Source organism: Adiantum capillus-veneris, chromosome 6 (genome assembly GCF_014529385.1).
Source record: "Adiantum capillus-veneris isolate H3 chromosome 6, ASM1452938v2, whole genome shotgun sequence".
Lineage (NCBI taxonomy): Eukaryota > Viridiplantae > Streptophyta > Polypodiopsida > Polypodiales > Pteridaceae > Adiantum > Adiantum capillus-veneris.
The window spans coordinates 37252265-37261312 of NC_140936.1; positions in this window are offsets into that span (position 1 = coordinate 37252265).

The window sequence follows — 9048 nt, forward strand, 5'->3', positions numbered from 1 at the left end:
TCATTGATCAAAGGTGGCACAATCGCATATGTTTTTGCGTTGGCCTGGCCAAGGGCCCAACTGCCAAAAATGGGCTGAGACACATTGTGATGCCCATGAGACTTAGAGGGGTGGGGATCAGTGTGCTCCCCCCACCCTTGCAAGATTTCATGGACATCTATTGTCGTCTCCTCGGTCCAAGGTGGCACAATTGCCAATTTTTTGACTTTAGACTCGACGAACAAAATTTTTGTCAAGACGGATTGTGATGTCCATGAAACTTTTTAGGGGTGGGGATTATTTTTCTCTCCCAGTCTCAAAAAGGTTTTATGGTCATTTTCTCTCATCTCTTTGATCTAGGATAGATAATATTCAAATTTTTGGCTTTGACATCGCCAAGGACCCAACAGGCAAAACTTGGCGATTGTGCCGTCTTGGACTATCGAGATGGATTGTGATGCCCACTTCAATTTTCAAGGGTGAGGATTAGTATAATTCTCCCTCCTATACAAATTCTCATGGAAATCTTCTTCCTTCTTGTCGATCGAGGGTGGCACAATGGCCAATTCTTTGGCTTTGGGCTCGCCAGGGGCCCAACGGACAAAAGTTGGTAATTATGCCGCCCTCAACCGTCGAGATGGATTGTGATGCCCATGAAACTTTGCAAGGCTAGCTATACATTAGTATTATTTCCCAGATCCCATATCCTCTGTTCAGGGTGGCACAATCACCAATTTGTTTGTCTTTGGGCTCCCCAAGGGCCCATAGTTACCCTAAATCATCGAGACAGATTGCTATTTTCATGAAACTTTGCATAGACATGGATTAGTGTGCTTTATCTTCCTCTTAAAAGTTTCCTGGCCATTCATTGCTATGTCTTTGGTGGAGGGTGGCACAATCATTAATTTTTTGGACCCAACTATCAAAATTTGGTAATCATGCTATCCCAAACCGTCAAAACGGTTTGCAATGCCCATGAAACTTATCATGGGTAGGGATTAGTGTTCTTTTTCCACCTGTGAAAAGTTTCATGGACATCTATTGTTGTAATGTATCAGTCTAGGGTGGCACAATTGACACTTTATTGGCTTTAGAGTCGCCAACGGTACAACGGCCAAAAGTTGGCGAGTGTGCCACCCTAGACCATCGCGATGGATGGCGATGCCCATGAAACTTTGGAGGGGAAGGTATTAGTGTGCTTACCTTACCCTTGAAAGTTCTCATGGCCATCCGCTTTCGTCTTGTGGGCCGAAGATGACACAATTGCCAGTTTGGTGATTGTGCATCCTAGACTATCGAGATAGATTTCAATGCCCATTAAATTTTTCATGGGTGGGGATTAGTGTGCTTAACCTACCATTGCAAAGTTTCACGGTCACCCATTGTTGTCTCATTGATTGAAGGTGGTACAATCACCAATTTCTTTGCTTTGGGCTAACTAAGAACGCGACTGCCAAACTAGGCCAAGACCGATTATGATGCACATGAAACTTGTAGAGGTAGGGATTAGTGTGATTCCCCCACCCTTGCAAGGTTTCATGGCCATTGTTGTTGTCTTCTCGTTCCAGGATCGAACAATTGCAAATTTGGCTTCAATTGCAATTTTTTTGGCTTTGGACTGGACGACCAAAATTTGGCAAACCCACCTCAAAAACGTTTCATGGCCATTCGATCATATCTCCTCAATCTAGAGTGGGAGAACCACTAATTTTTTGGCTTTGGGCTAGCCGAGGGCCCAACAGGGCAAAAGCTAGCAATTGTGCCACCCTAAACCATTCAGATGAATTGTGATGCCCATGAAACTTTGTAGAGGACATGATTAGTATGATTTCCCTTCCCTCGCAAAGTTTCATAGCCATCTGCTGCCATTTTGTTGGTCCACGAGTGTCACAATCACCATTTTTTTGGCTTCGGGCTCGCCAAGGGTCCACTGCTGTCTTACATTGTCGAGTGGGATTGTGATGCCCATGAAACTTTTCATGAGCATTAATTATTGTGATTTTTTTCTTCTACAAAGTTTCATGGAAATCTATTTCCATCTCGTGGATCGAGGGTGGCACAATCGTTAATTTTTGGCTTTGGGCTTGCCAAGGGCCCAATGGTCAAAATTTGGCTATCTTGGCACCCTAGACCATCAAGATAGATGCCCATGAAACTTTGGAAGGGCACGGATTAGTGTGCTATCTCCACCTCTGTAAAGTAGAATGGCCATCTGTTGCTATCTCATTGGTCCAAGGTGGCACAATCGCCAATTTAATGGCTTTGGGTTCGCCAAGGGTCCAACATCCAAAAGGTGACGATTGTGCCACCTTAGACCATCAAGGTGGATTGTGACTCCCATGAAACTTTGCAGGGAAAGGTACTTGTGTGCTTTCCCAAGCCCTGCAAAGTTTCATGGCCATCCGCTCCCATATTGTTTGTCCAAGATGACACAATCGGCCATTTTTTTTTGGCATTGGGCTCGCCATGGGCCCAATAGCCAAAATTGGTGACTATGTCATCCTAGACTAAATTGTGATGCCCATGAAACTTTGCAAGGGTGGTGCAAAGTTTCATGGCCATCCATTGTCGTCTCGTTGATTGAATGTGAGACAATCGCTAATTTTTTGGCTTTCGATTGGCCAAGGACCCATCTGCCAAAATTGGACTATGATGAATTATGATGCCCATGAAACTTATATGGACAAGGAGTATAGTGCTTCCCTCACCCCTGCACGGTTCCATGGCCATCTGCTGTCATCTCGTCAGTCCAAGGTGGCATAATCTCCAATTTTTTTGCCTTGGGCTCAACGACCAAAATTTGGTGATTGTGGCGCCCTAGACCAAAACTCTCCCAGGATTGTGTGGAGAGTTTTTTGCCTATTTATGTGAGAAGTTGAAGGTACAAAATAGGTATACCACTCCATATTATCCACAATAAAATGGAATGAGAAAGATTGAATGGAGATCTTATGAGGATACTTACCAAAATGACTCAAAGTCATAGTAAAACATGGGATCTTGAACTTTCATGTGCTTTGTGGGCTTACAGAACATCTGTGGAAACCAGGAATTGGATTTTCTCCATTTCACTTGGTGTATGGAAAGGAAGCGTTGTTGCCCGTTGAAGTTGAGATTCCTTCCATCAAGATTCATAAAGTTAAATGAAGAGGCAATGGACATGCTCGAAGAGAAACTTTTGTATTTACAATGTTTACAACTTGATAGTACTGTTGCTTTTGAGCATTATGAGAAAAATCAACATGATCAACAAAGAAGGTTCAACGAAACATTGAAGCACAAAAAGATAGAGGAGGGTGCAATGGTACTAAGATAGAATAGCAGATTAGATAGCACCTTTTAAAACTGGTTTCAAAACACACGAGAGGGTCCATTCAACTGAAAAGCAACTTCCGCTTTTTGTTTTTGATTTTTCTGCTAATTAGAAATGATTTTGCAGAAACTACCCGCAAGAGAGACCGGAATCGATGTGGTCTACAACTTTAAAGCAGGAAGTGTTTTCAAATTCGCACTGATTTTGAGTTATCGTTCGCGGACTGCGTACATACCTGAAAAGCAACTTCCGCTTTTTGTTTTTGATTTTTCTGCTAATTGAAAACGATTTTGCAGAAACTACCCGTTTGAGAGACTGGAATCGATGTGGTCTACAACTTTGTAGAAGGAAGTGTTTTCAAATTCTGCACCGATTTTGAGTTATCGTTCGCGGACTGCGTACATACCTGAAAAGCAATTTTCTCTTTTTGTTTTTTATTTTTGTGCTTATTGAAAACGATTTTGCAGAAACTACCCACGAAAAAGACCGGAATCGATGTGGTCTACAACTTTGCAGAAGAAAGTGTTTTCAAATTCTGCACCGATTTTGAGTTATCATTCGCGGACTGCGTACATACCTAAAAAGCAATTTCCGTTTTTTGTTTTTTATTTTTCTGCTTATTGAAAACGATTTTGCAGAAACTACCCGCGTGAGAGACCAGAATCGATGTGTTCTACAACTTTGCAGAAGAAACTACCCGCTATGAGAGACCGGAATCGATGTGGTCTATAACTTTGCAGAAGAAAGTTTCTCTAAATTCTGCACCAATTTTGGGTTATCGTCTCGGACTGCGAATATGTTTGAAAATCAAAATTTTACTTTTTGCTTTTGATTTTTCTCATAATTGAAAACTTCTCAATTATATTTTTCTTCATCAATCATATATTTGTTACTGACGTAACTTTGCTGCAGAAGCCAGTTACACATCGTTCCGATTCAGTCGAGCCGTTGATGATCGTCCAAATTCTATTGAGCTACTGTTGGTACATGATCTTTTGTTATATGATATACTCGTTCATTGATTCTCGTATAATTATTCTTTTAGAGATATAGTTTACGTCGTTTTATTGATAATTTCTCATTGATACCATAGTGATTTTGATGGTACCATGATGATGTTTTGTTAATACTTTGGTCATGGTGATTTTTGTTGATACCATGATGATATGTCATTGATGCCATGGTTATTCTCGGTGGTGCCATGATGATATTTCGTTGATACCATGGTTATTCTCAGTGATTCCATGATGATATTTCGTTGATTCCATGGTGATTTTTATTGATACCATGATGATGTTTTGTTGATACCATGGTTATTCTCGGTGATACCATGATGTTGTTTCGTTGATACCATGGTTATTCTCGGTGATGCCATGATGATATTTCGTTGATACCATGGTTATTCTCGGTGATGCCCATGATGTTGTTTCGTTGATACAATGATTATTCTCGGTGATATCATGATGCTTTTCGTTGATACCATGATCATTTATTCATTTTTATTGACATAATGATGATATTTTGTTAATACTTTGATGGTATTCATTGATCACTACATTGATAAATGTTGTTTTATGTAGTATATACACATATCATTTGTATCATGTAATCACACATTTTGTACTTTTACGTTTATACTTTATGTACCATATGTTGTCGTGCGTATATATGTCGTTAAAAGAGTGGCGTCGCGAACCATCTCTTATGGCATTGTGAACGTAATTATTTCATTAACGATGCTAATAATTTTCATGACATGTTTTTTTTGGAGTCTATGATCTATGTAGGATTGATCAAAGAATTGATTTTATGAAGACAAACTTGGTGACAATAAAAGATTTATGAAGATATGTTTGGTGATGCCATATTGATGACAACATGAAGACATGTTTGGTGATGCGATATTGATGACAAGCTACACAGCAGATTCACGGAGACACTTTTGATTACAAGCTAATCGATAGCTTTTACACCTCTTTATTGAACCTTTGTATTCATTATTGTATTTGATAGGAGTAATGTAACTCCTCATAAAACATTCATTGTAAAAGGAGTGATGTAGCTCCTCGTAAACATTTGTATATTCAATGATTTTTATAATATAACGGTGGGTGTATATAGAGCTGTGGGTTTTTTCCTTGATCCCCCAAGGGTTTTTTCATCCACAGTTAGGGACCCTTATTTGAGCGGGGGTGTTGCGCTTATATGTGAAGCTACTCAATATATGGCTTCTCTATATATGGCACCCGGGTCCCCTCTATATATACATCATCTCATGTGTGTATTCTACACACTTTGGGGTTCTACTTCTGTGTTCTCTCCTTCTCTCTCAACATATTTGTGGCGTCATGGTTTTCTAAAATGTATTGTACATGATGTAAATATTCTTTTGAGTCTCAATAAAACAATTGTAAGTATAGAGAATGCTCAGGCTCATGCGCAAAAATGTGATCTATGTAGTCGCCTATATTGCACCTCAGCTATGTCTTTGCATATTTTATCCAAATCACATGCATCATGTATAGAAAGTGATGGATTCTGAAGTGTAGTGCTTTGAAATTCTTTGAGGAATCATAGTGACAAATTTGGTGATTTTTGGTAACCGTTTGCCCCAATCCCCATCGAAAATGGCTTTTTATATAGGTAAAAATGGATCAAAAACTAGTTAAATTTGGTCTAGATAGGCAAATTTTTGACACATCCGCTCACATGCCGTGGACAAAAAAAAAGGACGGGGGAGGGGGTGCTTTCTGAAGTGAAAAAACTAAGAATTTGTTATTCTAAGAGAGGAACCCAAGAGGATTCATGGTGGTGTGTGTGTGCACGATGTTTCTCTTCTTCCCCGCCTTTGAATTACACCTTTCTCTTATCAATTTGATTTTTAGGGATCATCTTGGGTGCTCTCTCATTGGTGTTTTTTCCATGGTTATAGTGTTTTGGTGTAGAAGATAGAGGCATTTTCCACATAGTCTACGGGTGTGTGTGTGTGTGTGTGTGTGTGTGTGTGTGTGTGTGTGTGTGTGTGTGTGTGTGTGTGTGTGTGTGCCATTGGGGTTGAGTGTGTAAGAAAGAGTGAGAGAGATTTTGGAATCGAGTTGAGTGTGAGAGGATATGAGTATGTGTGTTTGTTGGCTCAACTTTACCTTCACATTGGATTGGTTAGCATTGCTAGCATGCAAACACCAAGAAATATGAGTGCCTCTATAGTCTTGCACAGATCACACCGTCAGAAGGAAGGACTATGACACTGCCGAAAACATATGTGGTAAACACCTTTAGAAATTTATGAAAAACCCTTCAAGCATGGAACACACTAAAAATTAGGATAAACAGAGGACATCATGATGAAGCCTCTCTCGTGGAGATGTCCATAGAGTATCCATACGCAAAAAACAGATGAGAGATGAAAGAGTTATAGCCACTCAAACATAGGGGTACACTCTTTCTTGCTAAAAAATGAGCTCTCTGGAAGTTGTGCAGGTGTTGCAGCTATTAAAAAGGGGGCCCTCTTATCTTTTATTTCCCCCAAATATTCTCTCCCTACTCAGCCGACAAGGCTTCATTTGTAGGCAACTTTTAATTGGCTCAATTTTGGCCTTTTTTGGGTGAAAAATGAGGTGTCTGGTGATCCTTTGACCAAGGCATGGGGTGGGGGGCAAGTGGCCGGTGGACCGAAAGGGATGTCTAGGCGCCTGTCCAATAAATGTGCACTCACAAAATGCACCATTTCTCTCCCATCAAGCCCACTAGCCCATGAAGCCCACCAAGGCAAGCTTCTCTCCAATTGATACAAGCTATAGGGGGTCCTCCTTTGGCCTATATACCCCCCATTCTCCCCTTTGTCCTTCTCATGTGGGATTATCCGCATGACACATGGCAACCCCCTCCCCAAGGCTTCCAAAATCCCCATTTCCCCACTAGTTTCCAGTCTCTCTCCCAAGCAGGATGACTTCTTGAACAACTTTCCTCAAGGCATAACTTGCTGCTCCCGTCTCACTGGATGATGCACTGCAACACACGGCTCAGAGCCCATCCTCTCGGCTATCTCCAAAAACTTACAATTTCAGCATTTCTAATCTTAGACCCTCAAGTTGGCCCAATTGCTTTTGTCGCATGCACTTGCCATCACTTTCTGAGTTGAGACAGTCCACTTCGGATGCTCATAACTCATGATGTACATGTTCGATTCACGAACTATAAAGCAGGGCTGGAAATATTTATTAAAAACCATGTTTCGGGGACTCAAACAATCCCAAACATCAACACCCAAGTTTGGAAAAATCACACCTTTGTACATGAATTTGTACAGGGCCACTTCCAAAACATGAAGGGCTATCTACACATATATGCATGAGGCTAGTGGGAAATGACTTAAAGACTTTATGCTCATCCAGAAAATGCCCGATAGTTTTTGATGTGATCCCAAGACTCATCGTCACCGACTCTCTACACGCATCTTGTTGCGTTGGTGAGAGCTTGTAATCCCAACAAGTTGCCTCTTGATTTGAGTGAATAAGGACCTATTTGGGTGAGTTTACTCTACCATTTGGGTGTGCGAGTATCCATTCCAAGCTGCAGGCAACCTATGCTATAGAGGTGAAACGCTTTCAACCCTCCTTGTCAACGCCTCTTGAAGTAGTGCACATCGTGCCCGAGGACAAACACTGCGTAGAGATGAAAAGAAAAGTGAGTAGGCACCTCCAAGTGGTGAGACAAGGCACGGTAGTATGTCACGTAACATAGAAGGGAATGCTCTCTTATGCCCAGTCCTCTATGCAAAAGGGTGCTCATGCCACTAAGTCTCTTGGCCGGGGACCAAATTGCTGCAAAGTGAGTGAGCTTATTGAAGAAAGGGCCTCCACCTGACACCAAGACAAGCCTCTATGCCCAACACGGTGCACACGTGCCCACTCCTAGAAGGACTCTACCACCACTGACCTAGACTCTGGACCCACATGTCGAAAGATTGTGAAGGCGCCTCGCCCGATGAAACAACTCTTCCGGCAGAGAGTGTATGTCCGCTAGAGAGGGTGTAGGAACATGGGGTGTTGGTGCCTGCTCTGGTGGATGTGGGCTATTGTGGGGGAGTCCTCTACTGAGGGGGTGCTCGCTATTGGGGGGTCACCACCTCCATGTTCTGCCTGAAGTTGAAACATGGTGTCTGCATTGAAAAAGAAAACTGTCACAATCAGTATCATGAAATGCAGAAGTGTGCAAGAAAATTCTAATAGGTAAATAAGGTAGCTCTTACACTGTTAAGATATGGAAATTGAATATCGATCCTAAACCCTAAACCATAAATTTGGCTTTTCAATTGTTTATAAAAAAGATTCATTGGGTGCTAGTAGGCTAGTAGGCTAGTAGTTAGCTATAGAAAAAGAAAAAATATAGAATCTTGGAGGATTCTGTCTCGTTTGCTCCAACCACGTGGACGGAGTCACGAGAAGGAAATCAAGTGCGTCTCTCTCTCTCTCTCTCTCTCTCTCTCTCTCTCTCTCTCTCTCTCACACACACACACACACACACACACACACACAAACACACACACACACACACACACACACACACACATATTGCGCATGTAGGTCTCTGTTGTTTTCGTCGACCCTTGCCTTGAAATCTCATCATGGTTGTCATCACCACAATTGCCTTTGCTCCTATTCGACTGCTTCTCTGGCATGGAACCTCCAGGCCTACATATGCTCTGAGATTGCATGTGTAGGGGGCTCCTAGAGGTGTGTGTGTGTGTGTTTTTT